This window comes from Stegodyphus dumicola, chromosome 8 (genome assembly GCF_044657685.1).
Source record: "Stegodyphus dumicola isolate Sdum_Otavi_A_Nest chromosome 8, ASM4465768v1".
Lineage (NCBI taxonomy): Eukaryota > Metazoa > Arthropoda > Arachnida > Araneae > Eresidae > Stegodyphus > Stegodyphus dumicola.
In genome coordinates this window covers 120,576,940-120,602,211 of record NC_140775.1, presented here as the reverse complement: position 1 = coordinate 120,602,211, position 25,272 = coordinate 120,576,940, and positions in this window count along the sequence as shown.

Here is a 25,272-nt window from a genome sequence, read left to right as displayed (position 1 = left end):
CATTCAAAAATAAAATTCTTTAAAATCGTTTCTTCATTCGAGCCCTTTTCGGAGCATAATTAAAGACGGTTGTATTGATTAATTAACAGCAGTAAAAGAATTATATTATGAGTTGTGTATTCTTTGCGGTTTGTTTAATTTTTATTGCATCTAAAGTCTATTTGCGTTGGACTGATGGTTTAAATTAGTGTAACCCCCCCCCCCCGAAAAAAAACTTAGAGTTTTTTATTAAAACACTGAATACTTTTATTGAAATGGAAGCAACTGGACTTATTAAAGTAATTTCGTATTTTTCAGTTTTTAATTAATAGCTATTTTAAACGGCATACCGAGCTAGCAGCTAGCCTGTAAACAGCATAAACGAAAAGGTAATTTGGCAAAAACAATATGGCGCGTCTACACGTTTCAGTGTTAGTAAAAGAGTACATTATAAAATTAAAACAAAATTTTACCCATAAATTCAGAATTTATAAATACTCTATGTTAAATACAAGGAAAAAATATATGACGAAATAAGAAGAGAGCGTTTAATATTAGATAAGTAGACTTATAAATTCAGCAATCTCTGTACAACCGAAAAGGAAGCTGGAAAGTACTACAATGTTTTGTATTCCTTGACAGTACAGATATCTTGAAAATCGTTTCAAAGACATGCTAAAGAATATTAAATAATAACAAAAACAATCTATGCACTTTTAAGAGAGACATTCCTTATCCTTTGACCAATATAAGCGTATTCTGCTTCGTCTGAACTCAAAATTTACTGCGTATAAAGTATAACGAAGAATTTCAATAAAATGATGATTAAAGGAAACATAAAGCTAAAGTAACACTTTTTGCTATAGTAGTTGTGTTTTAAAAATAATGGCAAATAATGAGTAACTATTACGCACAAAAGGTTATTATCGGTTATAATCGGAACAAGCTCATTTTTAAGTATGGCAGTCAGTTCTGACTGTAAATAAACGAAACTAAAACAAAATCAAGTTTAAAGCAGCATAGAATACAACTGGTTGCAAACTTACAGTTACAGTTGCAAACTTAATTAAAACCCATAGGTTATTAAATAAAATAAAAATGCTATTTCTAAAAGATTTAAAAGTTAAGTATTTCTTGAAATATTGATCGTAGTTCTGTACGTTTAGTTTATTAGTTTAATGATGATTTAAGTGGGAAGTTAGAACTTCAACTGTGGTTACATTTTGACTTTTAGTAAACCAGTTAAAACTTTCGTTACTTAAAACCTTCATACGTAATTCATTTCTACAGCATACGTTATTTATTCGTACATCATACATTATTGACTCAGCATAAAAAAAAATTAAGTTTGACATAGACTGTTAGTATACACTTCCAGTTAACTACAAATTTATTCTTGTCCTACTAACGAATACTTAGAGAAAATCCGATTTTCTAATGTGTAAAATTAACTCTGAAAACAACGTTTAAAATTATATATCTCAAAGGAATTTCGTGTAAGGAAAATAATTGCTCAAATATAGGCTTTAATGATTACAGAAGCATAGTCTTAGGTAGCTACAAAATATACTGCAATTTGATTTTTCTGCTCATTTCATGTTTCTGGAAAATCGAAATTAGTTGCTCTACATTCTACACTTTTCTGAATGAAATATATTCTTTAAAAATTTGCAGTCAAAATCTCAAAAGAAATAGTCTAATCACTTGCATATAAATACTTATATATAGTTCTCTAAAATGTTTAATATGCAGGTAACTTGGCTAATTTTGATAACATGAGAATGAATTCTTTTTTCTCATTAACGTGATTGCAAGAAATCATATTCGTTTTAAAACTAATTGTTTACAGCGATATACATAAAAGTTAACGCAAACGTACGACGTTGCTGAATCAGCCGCAGCTTGAAAGTCTGTATTATTTAATCACATATTTTAAATGGAAACATGTATCAACAACTCTTTCTGCAAGCAGTATTTAGTCATGCTACCTTTTAGAAACAATTTGCACATAATACACATCAACTAATTTATCACTTGTCGAAACCTTCAGTTTAAGTGTGACTTCCTTCCAATCTCGCTGCTAAAACATTCCACCTGCAAACTTCTAATAAGACAGTGGCAAGCCTGGTGGAATGACGCCACAAAGGGTTGACGTACATATGCAGTGCTTCCAAGTATAAGCATGGATCTGCAGAGCAAAACTGCCAGTATGTCCTATTTTGTAACAGGACATGGACTGTACAATGTATATCTGCATGCGACTGTGGGAAAGTGAGCAGCCTAGAGCACTTATTAGTTTGAATGTTGCTTGACGGCGAAGTTCCATCTAAAAACGCCAGAAACCCATGTTTCGCGCATTGTGGTGGAAAAATACTGTGTGGTCCTATCGAGACTACATGCTTTCACTGTATAAAATTGCGCTACAAAAACACTGTAATCTGGAACGGTTTTCATTGCAGTCATTCCCTAAATAGATAAATTTCGGCTTCCGCTCTTCTAATATAAGTATTTAATTTTTATACAGTTATTTAACTCTTATGATATTAAAATTTTTGTTCCAGTGAATCAATTTCCTGATATATGCATATATTTATATTCATCCGGTGGTGTAATACAATGTTGCATATAGATATCTCATTCTCGTAATGTAAATTTTCTTTCGATTACTGTACATATGCCAACTTAACGCATGAAATACCAAAGCAGTGTTGCACAATGTCATTTATATATTTCTGTAGTGAAAAATTCTCTTTTCCACCTTGATTGTCATCACTAAAATGTAGCACATTTGAATTATTTATACACCAAATGTAGCACTGTAATATATATCATATAATTCTCCTTATATATAAGTATTCAGTTATGTAATATGAATATCTAATACTGTGCTACTCAAAATATCTTGTAAGAAAAGAAAAAAATAAATATTGAACAACAGGCCTTGTTTGCCTATGCAACAGATTTCCGCAGAAATTCCGTTCGGCTCGACCTGGGACGGATGTCATCTTTGCGGTGTATAGTTTAAGAGCGATATTGAGTTTGTAAAATTACTATGGTTTTGCATTAAGCAGTTATTTATAATTTCAGCCTTTACTATAACTTCTACTTTCCGTTTCCTCACCAGAAATGTAAATTGAATCAGAGAGATTTTAAGCCGAATTTTTTGGATTATAAGACAGAGCGTGTTTCTGCCTTTCAAAGCCATTTTACTTAGTACTGCGAGCTCTGAAAAGTTGTAATTATCCGACTTTGCGTAATAGCTGCAGTCATTTAAATTGTTACGCCGGTGAGAAATTCTGAGCCAAATTATATTTTTAAACTGTATAGTCTTTGACTAGACAATTAACTTATTGCTTTGTATTTTAATTTTTAGTCTGACTGTCACTTTAGTTAGATCGCCATTTTGTGTTGACTGATCCTGTGAGCACGAAAAGTGCGTTTATGTTTTAGTTTTCGTAAATAAAAAGGTTTGTATGAACCATTTCAAGTCTTCGCGATCTAGTCAGAACGCCTTCGGTGGAGTAAAAGTGTTATCCTTCCTTCTGCCTTCAGAATTAGAACAGGCCTTAATATGAGAAACTTAATGATTTTAGAAGGATGGTATTTTACCATAAGATTCAACTCTGCATAAAACGCATAACTTCTTAGGTTACTGCAAACTGGCGAACTAGTATGCCAAAGCAACCGTAGATTGCTTTCGCAGAGGAGATCGATTTCCAACAAGCAAACTTTCTCAAAACTTCATGGTAAAGAGATTGTATAGCCCTCTAATTCAAAAGGATCGATTTAGAGTGCATAATTGCACGAAAAATATTATAAACATTGTGTTCGCTGTCAATGGGGTTTTCCTTGCAGAATTTGAGATAATTTATTTTGAACTGTTCTTTGAATAAGGAACTAGCCCTTCGGAAAGCTAATTGTAATGACTTAATATTCAGTACGAAATTCAGGCAGAACCACAGAGGTTCTATGCCAATATAAAGATTTCTAAGGAGATCCAAATCACAAAACATACACTGGAACCAGTTAGAAGTTCTAAGAATCTAGTTTGCCATCAACATGTTCCTTTTAAATCAAAGGAATAATTAAACTGTGGAACGAGTAAAAAATCATCATTCATTTTAGTTGCATTTAATGAAATGGTTTTGCCTTTCTGCTCATTAGAGACACTCGTAGCACAAAATATGAAGCGTTCAAGAACATGAGACGATCCAAACTTAAGTAAAATTAGTTAGCATAAAATTAATGAACTTTAAACTAAAATATATGTTAACAAATGATTATTTCCAATATTAAAACAAGAAAAAGATTATATAGTTTTCCCCCCAAGAATGTATTCCTCTTCGTTTTTTGTATAATTATGTCTTGTTGGAGTATAGGAATGATAAATGTTTACTGAAAGGGTTTGGTTAGACATGAATTACGAAGATTTGAAAAGTTTACGTTTATGAATTGCAAAGAATATTGCAAGGAATATTGCAAGGTTTATGGACTGCAAGGATTTAAATTTTAACTGTATCATATTTTAGAAGATTTTATATTTATTATCTACTGACTAGTTTTATAGCCAATGAAACTTAAAAATTTAAATATTTCGGATTTCATTTGAATTGTATGAATCATTCAAATTATTCATTTGAGAGGTCATAAGAGAAAGTTTAAGTAAAATTTAGTTTTGGAGGTTTTTATGTTAATAAAACTATTACTGTGATTTGAAACTTTACTATAACTTCTTCGTACCACAGTCATCACCAGAATGCAGATTAGTTGTGTGAGTGTTTAAGCCGAAGATCTGAATGATTCATTATTAAAACTTTCGGGAATTTCATTTGCAGTTAGGTCCTATTGCCAGCTCTGCAAAAGTTTATTTCAATTGTATTCATTTTGTTAGTAGGTGTTAAAACTGCGCAGTTAAATATTTGATCCAGTTTAAGCAGATCATTTTGTGTAATATCTTACAAAGATAACTTGAATATAAACTTCAACTTATGTTATTTACTTTCAGGAGGCAGAGTTTTGTTTTGTGAGTACAAACGATGTCTTCTGTTGAACAGAGAGAGTTAGAAAAAAAGGTTATTTTAATATTCGGAGGACACTGGCATCTTAACTCATACTGGAGCGATAACTCGCTTGTCAGTTTGTCAAGGTCTAAAGGACAATGATTTAAGTATCTACAACATTAAAACCCTGCAAATTCAACCATCGACAAAAGCATAATTTATTTGGAACTGAAAACAAATTCCTCTTCCTCCGTGTATACGTTCATAATAATATATTTGAATGATTAGACAAGTAACATTACAAGTCTCATTTTAAATTAATCTATGCAAATATATTAGAAAACCGTCTGGGAAGAGACAGAGTATTTTTATTCTAACACATTTTAATTGAAACAATCAATATTTTACTAATAATTTATCTTTCTGTATCATACATAAAGTATGCTTGAAATACAGCTTAAATCTTTTATTTAATAACTGCAGTACTATCTAACGATTATCAGAGATGAAATTATAATTTCCGGATCGTAAGAATAAAAGTAGTAACCTTTTTAATGTTAGCTATTTTTGTAAATGTTATTCTAATTAAAGTAGCAATAGCATTCGCAAAAGGTACAGTGATGCAGTAGGAATATATTTAGGTTACTGACACGGCAGCCATGTCATCCGTAAAAAAATTAGTTTAATATCCGAGCTTGTAAATGATCAACTGAATTTGAATATTAAGAAATGAGGAACAGACAAATCTGGTAAGGAGTTCGTGAAGCTAACTACATAGTTATTAATCCTTGGTACAGCCACGTGAACCTAGCAGATAAAAAACAGATTGATCACTTGGAAAGAACAATGATAAGCAGCATAAAACCCTATTTAAATAACCTTTGATAGATTTGATGCTTAAAACTTCTTGCAATTACCTCCTTTCTTATAAATCGATTTTAATTTCTGAATCAAAGCAAGATTATTCATACATATTATTGAATCATTAGCACAACAATAGAGGGTCTTAAGCTGTAAAAGAAAACTGACTGCAGAGTTTAATTCAAAACGAAATCTAAATGTCACAAATATACGTAGAAAGCATTTTGAAGAGTCTCTGCACTTAACCGATGAAGTATTTAAAAAATTAAAAGATTTTGGATACATTACTTTTTATTAATGTAAATATACACTCATGTCCATAAATTAAGGATAATGCAAAATCAGGCAAAGGAAGAGTTAGAAGCAAAATAATTCGACTTATTCGCAAAGCTTATTTATTAAACAAAAGGTAAAGAGCAAAAAAAGATACTACATGTTTAATATTATTAAAAAAATTAGTGATTTTTTCTCCATGGAGCAAATTACAAAAAAAACCTATTTACAAAAAACTAATATTACATGGTTGGTATGATTGTTAATACATTGTATGTCTCCTAGACGATGCAATACAGTCCGTACAACGCCTTGGCATGCTGAGTATCAAATTATCGATCTGACCTTGGGTGATATTACACCACTCAAAAAGCAACGCTCTCCGAAGTTCTTGTAGACATGTAAGAGGAGGTTGACGGGCACCAACTCGTCGGCCAAGCATGTTCCACACGTGCTCTACTGTATTCAAGTCCGGTGAGAATGCTGGCCGGTCCATACGGGTGATATCCTCCGATTGAAGGCCTTCGCTTACGATGTTTGCACGGTGAGGACAGGCGTTGTCATCCATAAACACAAATTGTGCGCCCATGGCGACCCGAAACAAATGTACACGTTGTTCCAGAATGACGTCCCAATAGATTTGGCTGCATTTAAACATGCAGGTCAGTTCTGGAACCCAGAATAATTCCACCCCAAACGAGCAGTCCTGCACCACCGTAACGGTGTCGTTCAATGATGTTTTCTTGGGGTAACGGGTACCTGGAGCTCTGCATATGAAAGTCCAGCGAGAATCTGACTGCAAGCTAAACCTGGACTCGTCGGAAAACATCACACAAGCCCACTGTTGCGGTGTCCACAATGCATGCTCTCTACTCCAGGCTAACCGCGGGGGAGAGTGAGTTGCAATAAGTGGAACGTATCTGACAGGTCTACGAGCATATAGACCAATCTGCCCTAAGCGTCTGTACACCGTCTGCCTTGAAATTGTCGCACCAGTGGCTGAAGAGAGCTGACGAGGCAGGTGCTCCGCCTATTTGTTTTGGCAGTTACTGCCAAATACCGGTCCTCATTCGGCGTAGTAACTCTGTGGCGACCTGTGCTGTAACGTCTACTCACATTACCATCATCTTGGAATCGTTGCCAAAGCCTGGAGATGACACTCTGGGCAATTCCAAGTTCGTCTGATACTTCCAGTTGGGTACGCCCACATTCCAGACGACCAGTAATTCTACCACGTAAAAAAATCATCCAAATGCGTCCTTTGTGTCATAACTATTCGGTTATTGCACTGAAATGCTTATAAAAAGCCTGCGAACAATTTTAATTCTTTGCCTGTATTCCTTATATACCACTCTCTTACACTCTCGTCACTGTGACGTACCATCGGTGTCATCTCGTTACTTCCTGAAATTTGAATATGATTCTTGAAGATGTGTGTAGTGATTTTACAGGTGATATATTTATTTTAGAGTTCGATTTCCGCGTGACTCCGAATTATCCTTAATTTATGGACATGAGTGTATTTCTTTTGATATACTTTTAATTGAATCTTACTGTTACGGTAATCTGATCATCACGAAAACCGTTTTTATCACATAGATCATTTTCCTTTTTGAACGTTCTTCAGTCTAAAGCAAAATTCTTCAAACTCTGTCCTATTCTTAGTTTAGAAATATCATTCTGCAAAATAATTAAAATTTTCAGTCTCATATTTGGCACTATTAAATTACTGAGGAATTGTTATAGATTAAGAAGCTTGAGATTTCATTTCAAAATATCTAAATACGAAGAAATGGAAGTTTATAATTAAGTTCTAGATCAGGAAATAAAATCTTAAATTCTCACAACATAAAAAAGCGAAAAACATTCCATAGTTTAATTACAAAATGGCTCAGAGGATTGCAAACGAAATCTACACAATAAAACATGAGAATTATTTAATATAACGTCGCATATTAAATTAAAATTTAATTTTATAATCAGAAAAGTTTGAAAAACGTTTTAATGTTCTTAGATGATATTCCATGTTGAAATTTCATATATGAAATAATTTTAATATTTAGAATTTCTTAATTCTATTTACAGAAGCTCTTTATCTTGATCTGCGTTATAAAATAAGAAGCAGTCGTTTTATATTCCTGACAGAATTTACATTTTTATCTCAAAGCTTTATTGAACAAAGCATATCTATATAACAAAGGGTTCTTTGTACATAATCAAAATAATCCTTGTTTCATATTCTCATGTCAAACTCTACTTTCGAGATAATAAATGAGCTTTGCCATGGGAGTGAGCTCAAATAGGTAATATTTTAAGAATTACCTTTATCTGTCGACCGAAAATTTCGCTTCAATTCCTGGCATGAATGCGTGATGAATTTTGAGAAATATCCATCATTTAGTAAGGGCTATATATGGGAAAGGAAAAGTGCTTGTACAGGTGCTTTAGGAGAAAATTTATGGAGCTGAAGAATGAAACTTTCTTAAATTTTATTTTTATTAAAATGGAGATAAATGTTTGAAGTATGTCCTATAAATAAAGATAACTCGTAAGTGTTTTATTAATATTTTATAGGTGTGTGCTAAGATAAATAAACGTATTGTGAAAGGGGTAGAAATGGAAATTATTGAACCTGAAAGTAAATTAGAAAATATCAATAAATTAGAATGGATACACAAAGTGACACATGAGACTGTAATTTGCCTAGAAATTTAAACATAAAATTCGCAAATGCTGTATTTAAAAATCATTTCAAATATGATAGAGCAGATAACGTTTTAATACTTCGAATTTAGTCGAAATAGTTTTAATGCTAGTTCTATATATCACGCCGTGGAAACATATTGTTTCAATTTCAGTACTACTGAAGAATCCTTCAGTGGTCAATAAGAGTGCAACAAATTTGGATCCAAAAACAAGTCAGTTTCCCACTTGTCGCAGATCTCCGATGATCCTCATTTATAAATTTGTACCTGCTTTCTATTCCCAAATGTGAAACGGCCCGTTAAAACAAAGATTTTTCTCTTTTTTTTTCTAATATGAAGAATTACTGAATGAATATCTATGGCATTCACTTTTAAATCTATACCAAAACAGATCTGTGCAAATTTTTCGTTTCAGTATTTGACTTCCGCATGCATGATTGCAAAAGGATGATGTTTCAGTAATATACAATTGTTTTGTCTCTCCGATGTTTCAACTGAAAGTCTGTAAGGTATTTTTCTCCTCTTTTCCAAGTGTCTTTGCTGTGTAACTAGATATATATACATCTAACGCGTAATCAGGATGTCCGGAATTTGAATCCCGGCCAGGGGATTGCACATTTTTCGTTTCTCTTGCATCGAAAAACCTAATGAATCTATACCTGCCCTCCAACTAAAAGGTGGCGGATGATAATTCGTCACTGTCAGGATCTGGAGGTTGGAACTCCTCATCGCCAGTCTCCCTTTAAAAGGTTGAGTATATAAGGTGTCTTTGCCTCTTTTCCGCGTGTCTTTTTGTTGTAACTGAAAGTACGTCAAATGTGTAATGGAGATGTCCAGAGTTCGAATCTTGGTAAGGGCACTACTCATTTTTCACGTCTTCTGTATCGAAAACCCAATGATTCTAGACATCATCAGTCCTATTCTTTATTCGCCACAATATGTATACTTTTCACGAAAGCAAAATTATGCATACTCTAACAATAACCTGAAGAATATTGACCTGAGGAGATCTACGGAAGGAATAACGTATGTAAATATCTGAATGTTTTACAATGCTTAATTTCGTTTAAATAGTCAGTTTCATCCCAACGACATTTGCAGGTATCAACCCGTTTCAAGGATGTTAGCTCTGAGAAACCACTAATATGTAAGATCTAAATTAACACGTTTTTCGATTAGCAAAGGAAATTCGTAGATGATTTGGGCATTCACGGAAAGTAATTTGAACTTAAATTTATGATTAATGCTAAAACTTAATGAACTTAAATGTGTAATTAATGTATCATTAATGTTAAATGTATAAATAATGTATGGTTAATGTTAAATGTATAATTAATGTATGATTAATGTTAAATATATAATTAATGTATGATTAATGTTAAATGTATAATTAATGTATGATTAATGTTAAATGTATAATTAATGTAGGATTAATGTTAAATGTGTAATTAATGTATGATTAATGTTAAATGTATAATTATTGTATTATTAATGTTAAATGTATAATTAATGTTCATTTTATTCAATGACTGCAGAAAGGTATAGTTCATTATGAACGAACGCACAAGCTTAAAAGTTTTTTGAAAGATGAAGCAATTATGCAGCAGAAAACAGCTGCACTTAACTTAGCTGCTAATCTGCTTGTTTCAGAATCTTCACGTTAGTCGGAGCACAAAATTTTGGCTTTCGACATATGAGCCAGGTAGACTTAAAAATTATAGGTAAAATATTCTGATATGCATAAAAAACAATTTGCTATTAGTAAATGATGTTCGACCTCTATCTCGAAAGTCATAAACCTTTTATGTCCAATTGCAGAATCACATGATAGCTCAATTAAATGCACCATCCACTTTTTTGCAGTACCCTAGGCTTCAGATTTTTGACATATTACACGTATGTTATTTTTTTTATATGATTTACGTATTTTCCACATGATTATTTCTTTCTTTGCATGTTTTAATAAAGTGGTGTAATTATTCGAAAGAGTATTTTCTTATTCTTTATGTTTCTGAAAGTTATGGGAACCCTTTTAAACTTTTATAAAAGTTAATGGTGGTTACTCTTCACTTTACGCTATTTCCTCTTATGAACAGACTGACAGGAATGCCCTACATCCAGGAGAAGGTATGGCTGTTTATAAGTATATAGTATCTTTGCGGCACTGGGGTACTTTAAACATTCGGCGAACCGAAAGTCCTCTCGACAGTTTGGTGACAGGAGCAGGAGATCCTCGAACCCGCTACCCTGGAGTGCTCTCATTCAAAATTTGGGTGGAGGGACTGAGCAAAGTCGTACTGTCACCTGTATGGTACTCAAAGCTCTTGCCAATGAAAGGCGCAATCTTGCACTCCTTACCACGATAAATTTCGAGGGAATTTTCTGATGTTATTGTAAGACAACTGAGGTACGTCACAACACTACAGAGAAGACACACTGGTGTTATTTGCCAGCAGAAGCTCGGACAGAAGTATTGCTGACCTGGACAGAACAAATGCTGTTCAGAGCCTTTTCTGCTCTGGACCACTAATGGAATTGTAAGATGCAGAAAATGTGCAATACTTTCAATTTTTCTGAAATTTTATTTCCAAATATTAACCTTAAAGTAAGACATGTGTATAAATACCGGGCAGAAGAAACCCAATACAAGTTTTAGAAAATGGTTTATAAATTTATTTATTTGTTTATCAGAAAATTTTCAAGAATGATTATAAGGCAGGGTCAGAAACAAGCATTTGACGAATTCGAGGCTTAGTGAAATTAGATATAAATGCGAAAGTAAATATAAGTATGCAAAATTAATAGTTCAAATATTATATAAAGTAACTGACAAATTTAAAATTGCGATTTTGCACCTGGTGAAGTTGGAAATGGACGACTAGATGTGCGGTTTAAGGATAATTTGAACATTGTGTGTCAAATGTTCAATGAAAGAACATTAGTTTATTGCACTGAGCAGCAGGATTCACATTGTCTCCAAATAAAGGTACCAGATTTGGATGGTTCGTAAAAATGTTGTCATTAGAAATTTTTTTATAATTGGCGTGAACAATATGGTACTAATAACATACTCTAATAGTATAAGAGGATTTTCGAAATGATAAAGAATTATATATGTATACAAATATACCAATATGCACCATGACGAGCGCATCTAATAATCGATTACATTCTGGAATAAATTATTCATAATTTCGGTTGTGCCTGCCTTTTGACCCATGCTCTAATGGCATTATCATCATTACTTGGATAGATGTATGAAACAGCGAGCGACTTCAAATAAAATTTAACCGCTGGCGATTATCAACTTTTCTACTCGAGTCCTAGAACACTTGCTGCAGACCAAGAAGTTTAGAATTTAAGCCTATTTTGAAGCAAATAACTAGAAATGACACATTTAATTAAAATAGATTTTTGGGAGGGTTGGTTTACTGTTGTTGTATTCTGTCTGTATCACTTCTGCAGAAAACCATAAATGTAACGATATCTGATCCCGAAATTCGAGAATAATTAGAGGAGTTGATGACTTCATTAGCTTACAGAAGCATTCGTCCGTAAACCTAGATGACCTGCTCACAGGTGCTAAAAGTGCAAAGAAACGAAAAGTTTTGCAAACTGGCTATTATATTGTTTAATATATTAATTAATTTCGTGGCAAATATTCAATATGGTAATATTTAAGAACCTACGCAATGAACGAAGTTCAAATTTATTGTTCGAACTGAGCGCCATAAACGTTTAAGTAAATAATGTCCCGAATTTATTAGTCAGAGTGCACAATAAACAGTTTATATTAAAATACTGCATGCGTTAAATTGTAAAATGTTATAGCTTAGGTTCTAATACTGAAATACTTAAAATCAAATTAATGATATACAGATTATTTCAAAAATCATTCGCAACTCATCTTTTGAAATGTTGATCATAAACCTAAGACTACATTTTAAGAAATACGAAATTAGACTGAATTTCATAATATGATATATCATTCAAGTAAAATAATTTCATAAAAGTACAAAATATGTAAACTTTACGTGGTACATTTAAAAATAATATTTTTATATGTTTTCATTGATTTAATAAAGACATTTCAGAAGAAGAAAATTCGGAATCATAATGCTTCAAACTGATCCTTAAAAATCTACAAAACCAACGTAAACACGTTATAAGGAGAAAATAACTGCCAGAAAGGCGATATGCTATTACAGTTGAAAATAAAAAGCTTTCGACAACGTGGCAACACTTCACAGAACCCATTGATTTCTGGATTATGTTCATGAATAAATGAGGAGACAGTAATTATAACAAAACGTGACTTGAGAAAAAGGAACAATAGATTAGTGAAGAACTTAATGTCAACAGTGAAGCCTTTTTTACTTAAATTAAAAGCCGTAAAACCTACGTTTGTTCGAAATGTTCCATATTTTGAATAACTGCATATTTAATAGCTAATATGTTGCTTTAATTTACTTTCGCAAAGAATATTTTTGAATGGTAGTCAGCCTACTGAATTTGCCTACGATAAGTTTTAAATCGAACATCCATAAGACTAATTATTACTTTTAATGCACATGTTACGTTTTAACGGAATAAGAGATAAAATTATCAAACTCGGAAGAAATTACAGTGTTTGGATTTAATTATTCCATCGCTGTGAAAACTTGTCACATAATAAACGCAATTTCAACAAAAGCATTCATTGATTTACATACCTTAGTATTCTGTTAAATATTTCCAGCGTTAAATTCAGCTTTATTAGCTCAATAATGGCAGAATTATGGTCTGCCATTCACAATGCTGATGTTTACCCGACTATAGTGGTGTAACTGGTGCCCAGAGCTAAATAATAGAGAATCTAATAATCTGCATATAGTCTAAGAAATACCGAATTCTGCTTATAGTTAGGTAGTTTAGTATGAATATTATAATAAACACAAAGCTATGAAAATTCACAAATAAGCAAAAGTAATGTTAATTATTGATAAGATTTATCTCAGTTAACTGAAGTTTCAGATTATTTTGTCAATTAAATAACCTCCTTTGTAAGTTAAATAATCTGTTAAATAAAAATTTTTACCGAATTTATTGTCATTTTCCTCTCTTTATCATGAGTTTTCATTTTGTGTTCTTATTTGTAACCGACCAAATGCCTGCTGTTGCATTACACTGTTAAGATATATTCTTGAATGTTAAGCGTATTCAAATCCTTAAATACATATTTCTTACTATTTATTATTAAATCATGTAGAATTTCAAGAATTTTCCAGCTTTACACTTTAGAAGTGCAAGATATGGCAATTATGCGCAAAGATGCAGTACAATTCCTATAATCTGATACCTTGTATAATCTGATTTGGCATACCCCGTAATCCGTTAGACTTGCCTTCGTATATGGCCATCGGTATATGAAGAATTCTTCTAATTAAACTCTCAAGAGACGAAATTATTTCCCGACTAACGTGAACAGACGAGACTTATGTAAAAGAATTAAGCGAAGCCGTCTTAATTAATATTCATCAGTTGAACGAGGTATAACATAACTCACTTTAAATCGCCATAAGGGGAAAAATGAAATGGAGAATTACGAGAATAAAAGTTCAGTTATTATGAATGAGCAGCAGGTTTCCGAATGACTAAATCCAAATGTATAAATTTACAGAAGGTAATAATGGCTGCTTTCAATGGACAAATAATGAATTTTTATATACTCTTTATTGGTAATTTTAAAGAACTGAGTTTATGAGGCATGGAGATGATTGAACGTGTTGTGCAAACGTTTTTACTTTAGGTAGTGAACTACAGAACGAAAAAGCCACTAATAACATTAAATTTTGCATATTTTGTGATTATTTTATAATCTATTTTCAGTTATATATTTGCAAAATTACTTAATTTTCGTAAAAGCTCTTTTTTCTTTCAAAACGAAATCATGCAGATGATAAAATAAAAGAGAAATATTATTTTTAAAATATCACAGTTACATGGAAAATAATTCTTAATAATCTTATATTCATTCTCAATATTTAATTTTTGTACAACAAGACGTTTAAGGGCATATTAAACTACATGCTTAAATAAAATGCAGCTCCAAGATCATTCAGAACACAAAGAAACTTATAAATCTCTGCAAAATTTAACATCATTAAATAAGAACATATAATTATAAGCTAGAAATAAAAAAACTGTCATGAACTAAATAAAAAAAGAGTAGAAAAGTGTATTAACAGATCATGATGATACTGATAATTACAGGTTCGTTTCTGAATAAAATAGGAAACTCTTACTCCAGTATGAAAATTCAACTTTACAGTGCAAATAAACTATTAGAATTTTTAGTAGGAAGAAAACCGAAGAAGTGTGCAATGCCTTCTCAGCTTCCGCCTGGAAGACTGAGTTGCTTGCGCCCAGAAAGCCTTTTCAAGACTTTCAAGTGCTCCTATTTCGTTTGATGTTATAACACAGTCCGTCATTCCATACATTACTAAGAGACGCAGGCTTAAAATTAAATGCTAGTAAGTGTAAATTTGTGGCAAAAGAGCTTAGGTACCCAGGGTACAAAATTTCGAAATTAGGAATACAAACGGAAGACTCAAAAGCTATTGCTATGAAAATAACTCGCGGCCAAATAGAGAAAAAATCGACTCACACTTAGGCATAAGTCCTTACTATAGAACTTTTATAAAGGATTTCAAGCAGATAGTAGAACCGATGTTACAACTGAAGGAAAGAAGGGCAGGTTTTCGTGGACAGCTGAGGATAACACCGCGTTTGAGAAACTGAAAACCACGCTAATTCAATGGCCGTTTTCAAAATTTTCGCAGGGGGGGGGCGAAAATTTTAAAATTTCGGAAGACGTTTCGGATTATGCTGTAGGCGCTCTCTTGATGCAGAACCATCAGCCCGTGGCTTGTTTTTCAAAATCCCTAAATCTAACACATAGAAACTACCCAGCCGTGGAGAAAGAAACATTTGCCGAACTTTTAGCGGTGCTGAAATTTAGAATCTATTTTTGTAAGGCAACGATTGTCGTGTATTTAGATCACGACGCTGTGGGGCGATTATACTCCGGCAAAAATGTATCGTCACGATTGATGAGATGGGCATTAAAATTGCAAGAATTTAGTTTAATATTCAAACACACACGTGGTATAGAGAACATCGTAGCCGATGCTTTATCCCGAATAAAACTAGACAAAGAAGGTAAAGAAATAAAATGTCCCATGTTAACTTAAATATTACATTCACGTGAAACAATTATTTCAGAATTACAAACATTCATAGTGTAGGCATCCTTATGCATACATGCAAGACCCGGAAAATTTTGAACATCCGTTTATAGTGGATATCAGAAATAGAGCAGAAAATGACAAAATAATCTACAAACATTTATTTTATACTAAAACAACAAATGAGAATAGAGAAGTAAGTCCAGTCACTCCAGCCAGGTTGCAGCTCAGCATATTACAGGAATTACATGATTCACCTACTGCCAACCTCCTTGGCATTCGAAAATCGGTGCACAGACTACGCGAGGCGGTTTTTTTTCCGCAACTTCATAAAGTGGTAACAGAATATGTCATGTCCTGCCATACTTGCCAGTTACTTAAAAATGTAAATTGCAGTCCTGCCAAATATCTAAATAGTATAAGAACTACGTTTACAAATAAAATAATTCGGATAGCTTTATTAGGCCCATTTCGAAAAAAATGCAAGTAATAAAAATATATATTTACTAGTTATTGTCGATATTTCTCGAAGTGGGTAGAAATAGTCCCCCTTAAAAGAGCCTCAGCAAAAATTGTATCCCGTGTATTTCTAAATAAATATGTTCTAAAATATGGTGCACCACATATATATGTAATATCAGATAGATGCCCCCAGTTTATTACCCAAATTTTTGAAGAGTAATGTGCAGGGCTTGGCTTCCGCCAACTAAAGATGGTTCCTTACAGACCGCACTGAAATATTGGCGTACACGTAAATAGAAATATTGTAAAAAAAATCATCCGTAGGTACGTAAACACTCATAACCGACGCTTGATGGCTGCATCAATGAGTTGCTTTTGCCCCGAGAACAGCCAGGCCCGATGCCACGGGAAAAACTCCTTGTGAATTAAATTATTTTTGGGAAGAAAAATAATTATCCCAGTTGGACAAATTGTTCTTTGTCGAAAATCGGGAGGCAGAATTTAAACTAAATGATATTCAGAAAATAATTAACGAGGCTATAAGCAACTCAGACATAGCTAGAGCGACAGAAAAACAGAAGTTATACTATGATAGGAAATGAAGAGAATTTGATTTTAAAGCTATCGATAAGGTCCTGAAAATAAAACATTCATTGTGTTGCGCCCCACTGGAATAAGTGTACAAATTTTACCCCAGATTTGAAGGTTCTCTCGTTATTGAGCACATTTGTGATTTGGTTTTATACTTAAAAGGAGAAAGTGCTCGCAATGTCCCTGCCAATGTGAATTAAGCCAAAAAGTACTATTACCGGAAGGATATGCCTACTTTTAAAAATATTATACAGTATGCACCAAACAGAGGTGAAGGGACCTCAACATCTAAAAAGGGTCTGGCAAGAACAAAAAGTAAAGAATCCAGAGTGATAGAGCCGAAAGGAAAGAAACGTCGACAGGGTGAGAGGCATGAACTAAGAGGCATTAACAAACGAAAACTGGAGCCAGCGCAAGAGACGAAAAAGTCACTGAGAAAGGAAGGGAAAACAAGACTCTGTACAATATCTAAAACCAACCGGGTTGCGAAGAGAAAAAAACTAAGACATCAGAGCTCCGAAATCCAGCCACCAAGGAAGGAGGTCAAGCACAAGACGCCAAAGCAAGTTCTACAACGGAAACGCTGAGTAGAAGAGAGACATTCCAGGAGTAAGAAACTACTGAGAAAACCAACGAGCTTCAACGCCTGACCAAGTAAGAATTCTCCGGCCAGACCAAGGAACTTCTTAAGCCACGGTTCTCAAGCGTCCAGCATCTCCAGATGTGGATCAGCGCCAAAAGAAAGTGGCGTGAGAGAGAAAAACAGGAGTGAAACGGAAACTGCAGGTGTTCGACAAGAATAGAAACATTAGACCACGCTAATGTATCTAATTGCAACAAATGCACCAAGTTCCGCAATTGGAGGAGTTTGTAAAGAAAAGGATGTCTGATTTCGCCAAATAAAAGATAAGTCAAAATTATTGTTTTTTAAGTTTATTTTAAAGCTAGTACGAAGTCGGATGAAAATATTTATTTCAGTTTTGCTTCAGTAGAGGGCAATGTTTATTTAATTCAGCGAGGAATTTTTTTTTAAAACTTTTTTGTATTAAGCGAGAGTGTTTTTTTTTAGTTTTTTGTACTAAGCAATTAATTTATTTTTTGTATTAAGCATTTTTTTTTGTATTAAGCAAGAAGCTTACAATTGTATATGATGCAAGGAAATTTATGCAATTACTAGCAAGTAATCTTGGCTGATTTAGAACCAAATGTTAATTTTAGTCGTAAAGACTGTTTTAGAAATTGTTTGTATGTTTTCAAGAAACAGCTTCGATACTCACAAACTCTAGAAAATTGTTGCATCTAATTAAATTGAGTTTGTTTTCAGCTAAGTAAAAAGTTATTTATGTAAAACTATTTGAATTCTTAAGCACTTATTTTGCATGCTTGAAAAATGTGCTTTGAATGAAAGAGTAATATGAGTTACATGTAAATTGACTAAAATAAAGTGAAATTCACTTAGAATGAATTTAAAGTAAATGTTAGGCTCTCTAGCCAACACTAATTTCGACTAGATTTAGCATTTCAGGCCGCCGAGAATTGATTGTAGGGTGTTTCTCTCAGGTCTATGTAGTCTAGTTTCTAACAAGTAGGATATGGAGTAGCTGAAAGCTTTGTACGTATTCTACATGAAGCACCCTCTCACATGCAGTACACCACACTGGAGAGCAAGGCAGGCATCTGAAATTTGTTTGAAAGAATGAAATGAGTAAATGTACCAACATTAAAGAGCAGAATTATCAGTTTAAAATGTTAAAGTGAATGTTAAACATGCAATGTAATTTTTGTGAAACAAGTTCTTCCAGGTACCTGGAAGGAGTCGAGCCAAGAAAATACAATGAGGATTGTAATTTTCGTGCTGCATTGTTCGTCTGTAAAAGTTTAAATTAGAAAAGTTAATATTCAGATTGTAAAGGTTGACTCACATTTAGATTTCGAATTTAATTATCTTATCCAGGCTTTTAAAACTTTGTTATGCAATAGTTAAATTCTGGCGAGGGAAAATGTAGGGTTTCCCTTAGTTCAATTAACCAGTTATTCAAAATTTTGTTATCTTTTCTGAACTGCTCAACGTCTCCCTGCATTTCCTCGCCAGGATACTAATTTGAAGTTAAGTGAAGGGAGTATTTAAACGAGTGAATATTGGAGTTTATTCAGAGCGTGTTTTCGATATCCAGTTGCACGTTTCATTTGACCTTTCTGCTACGCGGAGTTGCTGATACGTCTTTTTGGCCATTTGAATAATTATTACGCTTGGTAGGTTGTCGAGTCAACTTAGTGTGGGGTTAGCTGTAAATTAAGGTGCTAGTCCAGCACTACTCTTTTTAAACTTGAATTGTGCTTAAGTTCCACCGTAAGTTGTCGATGTTATTGTAAATCACGAAATACACGCCTTTCTGCTTATAGGTGAAAATAATAAAGGGTTATTTTCACCCTTCTTCTGTGCTGGTATTATTTCACGACTGTGTGAGAGGTCGCCAGGTTCATTAGTAAAATCTAGATTAGTTTATGTGCCCAAAGAGAGTTAGATCCTATAACTTAATCAAAAGTTATTGATTAACGTCAGTCCTAAAACTCTGCAGATATACTGTGTTTATTGCACTACAGCCTCTTATATGTTAAATGGTAAAATCTTTGAATATTCATAGTTTGATCCGTATTTAAATCCCACCCAAAGGTCCGGCCATTGGGAGGTCTTATTATTCTTCCCAGGAGCAATCTGGATTATGACCCACTTTCTCTAAAAACAGAGTGAATAACGTGATCTCTTCTTCATACCAAGGATTTGCAACATTTCTGTGATTATGAGCATCGACTCTAATTGTGGGAGGGGCGAGGAAGTACAGTATGTAGTAAGAATTATGTTAGGATCTCTATTGCAGTTTTTAAATATAATCTATCAGTAAGATGAAGCTCGAGGAGCTATTCCAGCGATTATAAAAGATAAGTTAAAATTAATTTTTGGGACGCTGTAATTTCAAATACCGTTAGAGAACATTCAGAGCTCTAAAATTTCATTTTGAAAGTATCAAAAGGTTTGTTAAAAGGCAACAGATTCTTCTGCGCTAAAGAAGAAAACGAATAAAAATTAATTTTCAAAACGTTGTTTTAGACTGCATTTTAAATTCGATCTTTTTAAAAAGGGAAGTGCGAGAAGAAGGGCGAAATTTGTCAAGAAAGTTAGAAATAATTATAAATCAAAATGAAGATCAGTAGTGTAATACTAACAGATATATGTTTTTCAGGAAGCAATTTGCTGTAATAGTATCTGAAATATTATAAAACTACAAAGGGTTTGTAAGTTGCCTACTTACAAGAAAGTGCTTTGTAGAATGCTCCACATTAAAGAACGAGACGTGCTGAGAGGATTATAACACACACATTCTAAAACTTTCATTTTGTCTACTTTATTTTATATTGATTATTTTCACTTTTCGCTTTTATATCCTTCTCAGTTTCATTGTGGATATTAAATTGATTTGAAAATCGTCACTATCCCGTTTGACAGGTATTAACTGCTTATATTACTTTATTAATAGTGTCATTCTCCATCTAAACATTTTTATCTTGAATATATTTTCACCATAGGAAACAAGAAAAAGTTTGTATCGAATTAATATTGAATGGAGCGTGATGGTTCCTAACTCCGCCTCACTTTAGGATACAACAGGACCAGATTTAAATTAGAATTAACTTAAAGTTTATAAAGTATTTCTCCCGCCTTCCTAGCATGCCTTCATAGTGCGGCGGTCTGCATGCTGGGCGTGTATTCCAGAGGTCCGTGGCTCAATTCCCAGGGAAGGCGTTGCTCATTTTTCACATCTCCTGCTTTCAAAAAATACCTAATGTCTTTAGAAGTTAAACAAAAGTGGTAAGTGAAACCTTAGTGAACTATTGCTATGAAAAATTAGTTTCATATCTATTACCTTAAGTTGCACTAAAGATAAATAATTACAAATTACTTCGATAATAATATCATTAGACATTGCAAACAAATTCGCTAAAATTTAGTAGATCAATATTTCACAATACAACTAAAATGAAGTAATTCTTACACTATAAGGAATTATCTTTTTCCTCTTGCTTATCTCGTAATATACCCAATAGCATGACTAGCTGACAGTCGGAGATCTCTGCCTCGAACCTCCTAGAGAACATCGTTCAATATATATTTCTTGGCACAAAGAAACCTTAAAATGTCTACCATGGTGACCAATTAAAAATATGGTGTACAATAAAAATATGGATTTGCTCGGAAGGATTTCAGTTCTCTTTTCTCAGATGGAGAGATTATAAATAAATATAGTCGTCCCCTGTGCGTGTTGTCGTAGTGCAAGTGCTAGCATATCCATTTGGGAACTTGAAAGTTTGTCGTTCGCATCTCGATGAGGACATGTTTGAATTCACATGTTTACCGTATTGGAAATAATTGAGTGTTGTCTAATCTCTGAATGAAGAGACGGAAAACAGAAATTCCAGTACTTTTCGACAAATTTTAGCTCTTTAAAATGATATATCGAGATTATCTCTTTCTATTTCGCTACTTCGCTATATTTTGACAAAATTTCAATAATCATATCATGTAGTACACAATCTATGTAAAAACACGGAAATGAAATGCCAGAATGTCTTATTCTTAGATATTTATTCAAATTTCATGCGAAACGTATAATAAAAAAATATACTATCAAAAGTAGATATAGTTCTCTTCTACTTACAGTTCTGTCAAAAAACCATAGAATAAAGAAATAGTAAAAAATACTGTCTGAAAATATACTTAAAGAAACAGCAAGAAAATATTTCCGGTTACTGTCCAAGAAAGCAGTATTCGTATATTATTTATAAATTTGATTTATTTTACTGAAGTTGTTGTCTGAACAGACTCCAACAGGAAAAGCAACTTTACCGGAATTAGGTAATAAATATTCCTTTGTTTTCTCTAAGTGGGGAACACTTTTAACGACATTCTCTTTTGTTCATTTGACACAACATTTATCACAGAGCCTAAACAAATTACAAATCTGGCTTAGCAAAAGTCAGATATTTTTAACTTACTCCAGTTCAACGTTTTGAAGTTATTGGGAATATGATCTCTGTAATAGAGAAATGAAACATCCTTTGCTATAAATAAATTTTACTGTAAATTATTCAATATTTTTATCTTTTTTGTGTATCCAGGAGGCATACAGTCAATCAGTCACTTAAAAAATAAGCAACGGTAGAATTCCGACAGAACAAATAGAAAATACAGTAGAAGGAAAGAAGAAATCTATATGCATAAAAATTTTTGCATTTTTATTTAAATCGAAATTAATCAAAATGCTATAGTCAGTTGTGTACCTATAGAGATGCACATTTTTTCAAAATGACTTTGAATCATTTACATTAGTTAATGGGTTAAAACAATTTCTAGAACAAACAACGGATTTTTCCTGTTCAGTGGCATCTTAGTTTTCATTATATTCTGCTATTCTGAAGACTGATTTTTGAAACTTTTTACATTCAGCTATTTTTACCCTCTATATTATATGATATATTAACTGCGGAGATAGGTATAAAATCAAACTTAGTTTATTTGGAGTGTATGGCAAAAATATCTGTGTATAGGGCAATATAATGTGTTGTTAAATACTGCAAAATGTATATCTGCAGCAGAAAAAAAAGACCAGTACCTTAATCAGTCTTGAATATCAATATGATTCTTATCAGATAATATTAATCATTAAATAGTGTAAGGATTATGTTAATTTTATTAACAGTTAAATTTTAAGTTCCTTTCCTGTCAAATTCTTAACTTCAACGTACTACTTCCGGCCAGAACGTAGTTTTGGAATATTTCTGAATACTTAATGAGGAGGAGCGGTATTTAAACCGCGAGGTTACTTACAGAGTTAGAGAGAATCAGATATTCTGATTTACGCACGTCTGCCTTTTGGCCACTCTCTCTCTCTCAAAGCTGTTATTACGCTCGGCCGTACTCCGGCCCTTGATAAACGTCCTAGTCAAATAAAGTTAAGGGGCCAACTCGTTTAGAATCTTGATAGCTTCGGTTATATTTCTTTAGTTAATTTTAGTTTTAGTTTAATTTTTAGTCTCTTAATTTCATACCTAAGTGTCGGCTTTGAATGTGCACTCCAAGACGGAGTTTTGTTAAATCTTATTGGAATAATAAAGGGTTAGTTACCCTTCCATCTTGTTGTTTCTTGTCACACGAACTTAAGTGATTATTTGCTAACTAGTTCTTAAGATTCGTCACTTTCTACAGTAACTGAGAATTACACTAGTGAGAATCTTACATTTGATCAAGCGCCTGAGTATGGCCGAGAGTAATAACAGTTTTGAGAGTGAGAGAGTGGCCAAAAGGCAGACGCGCGTAAATCAGAAACTCTGATTCTCTCTAACTCTGTAAGCAACTTCGCGGTTTAAATACCGCAACTCCTCATTAAGTATTCAGAAAGATTCCAAAACTACGTTCTGGACGGAAGTAGTAAGTTGAGGTTAAGAATTTGACAGGAAAGGAAATTTAACTGTTAATAAAATTAACATTATCCTTACAACGGAATAAGGAAATACTTGTTGCATATAAAAAACATTATTTCGCAATGCATGAGCAGACTATTTCCCGTCATTCAGTTTTTATTCTGTGTATATATTAGACTAATTAAGAAGGGTTTATTATCAGTTTTCTAGAAATTTGCTGTCTGAAATTTTCTTCTTGACACGAGATTCTCAATATCAATCTGTGAAAACGACACTGTATTAGTATCTCAATCTCTCTCAACTCCAAACTTCTTATGGAATAAACTACTATAATATTAATAACCCTTGATCATTAATATTATTTTGCCTCAGTAGCTAACCTGCAGATAGCAGAGAAGCCATTTTTATACTATTATTAGATGTCAGAAATTTCCTGATGTGCGCATAAGAATATATTCATACTCATATTGTTATGTTTTTGACTGTTCGTGTAGGTATTTTGAATATATTGAATGAGAAAGGCGTGAATCTTAGAAGCCAGGGTAAGCGGTAATACTACAAATAAAGAAAACAGCTAAAAATATCACAAACCGAATGTATTTAATCCTTACCGTGGGAGTGAATATCGCAGTATCAGTCCCAAAAATGCACCACTCTTTGCTATCGAAAATTCATTGCATCGAAGTTCGAAAAGTTCATTAGAATTGCAAATTCTCTAACTGGGCATATTTTGAAATACAGATACTTAAAATCAAAGTTAATACTAGTACTAAAACTACAATACTCATGACTTTGCATTACTACTTTTACACTCGAGAAAGCAGAACAAAATACGATTATTGGAATAGTTTGTGAAAATCGCTAAGAAACATTTTAGCTCAACAACTCCTTTCTATCGTAAAACAGTCACAAAATGTGACAAGATATTGCTAAACATTAACAAAGCCATGAACGTAACCGCAATGGATGGCTTGCGAAAACATGTGTTGTCGATCGATCGCGTGTTCAATTTCTTTGAAGTACCTCCGCTCACTGAAGTATTGAAGCGTGACTAAGTCTCTCTGTACTGTATATATACTGTAGCACTTAAAGTGTCCTATTAATGCCCTTCTCAAATTTAACACAGATTAATATATAACTCTGCTATATTTTCACAAACACATCTATCTCACTAGCTGCAGAAAAAGGTCTTAGATTACACTTTCTGTGACCAAATATTGAATTTTACTTCTAGGAATTGGGTACACTGGAAAACAGATAAAACGATTTTATAGCACAAACAGTTTTTATAAACATTTGCTTAATAGGATAAGGTGAGAGTTACCAACTGGAGCTTTAATTGTCGCAACGCTCGTTCCTTTTATTGCATCTCTGCTTTCTAGTCTTGAATATTTCCTTGCTCCTGATGAAGAAGGACTTGTATCAGTTTGTCCTCGAAATCGATTGAGTTCTAGACTAAATTTACGCCAAGGACAAAATTGTTGCCTTACTAAATTTATGTGTCATTTTGGAGTGTTTCTCTTCTGCTTTTATTCGTAGGTGTTCATGAGCTTTTCGCTAGTCATTTTCGATTCCAAGAATATTCTAAATTGCCTAAACGCGTGAATTTTCTTTAGGATAGCGCATATTAAGTGCGCCATATTAAATATGTTAAGAAAAATTAATTTATCATTGCGTGTCTATGAAACTGTACAGTTC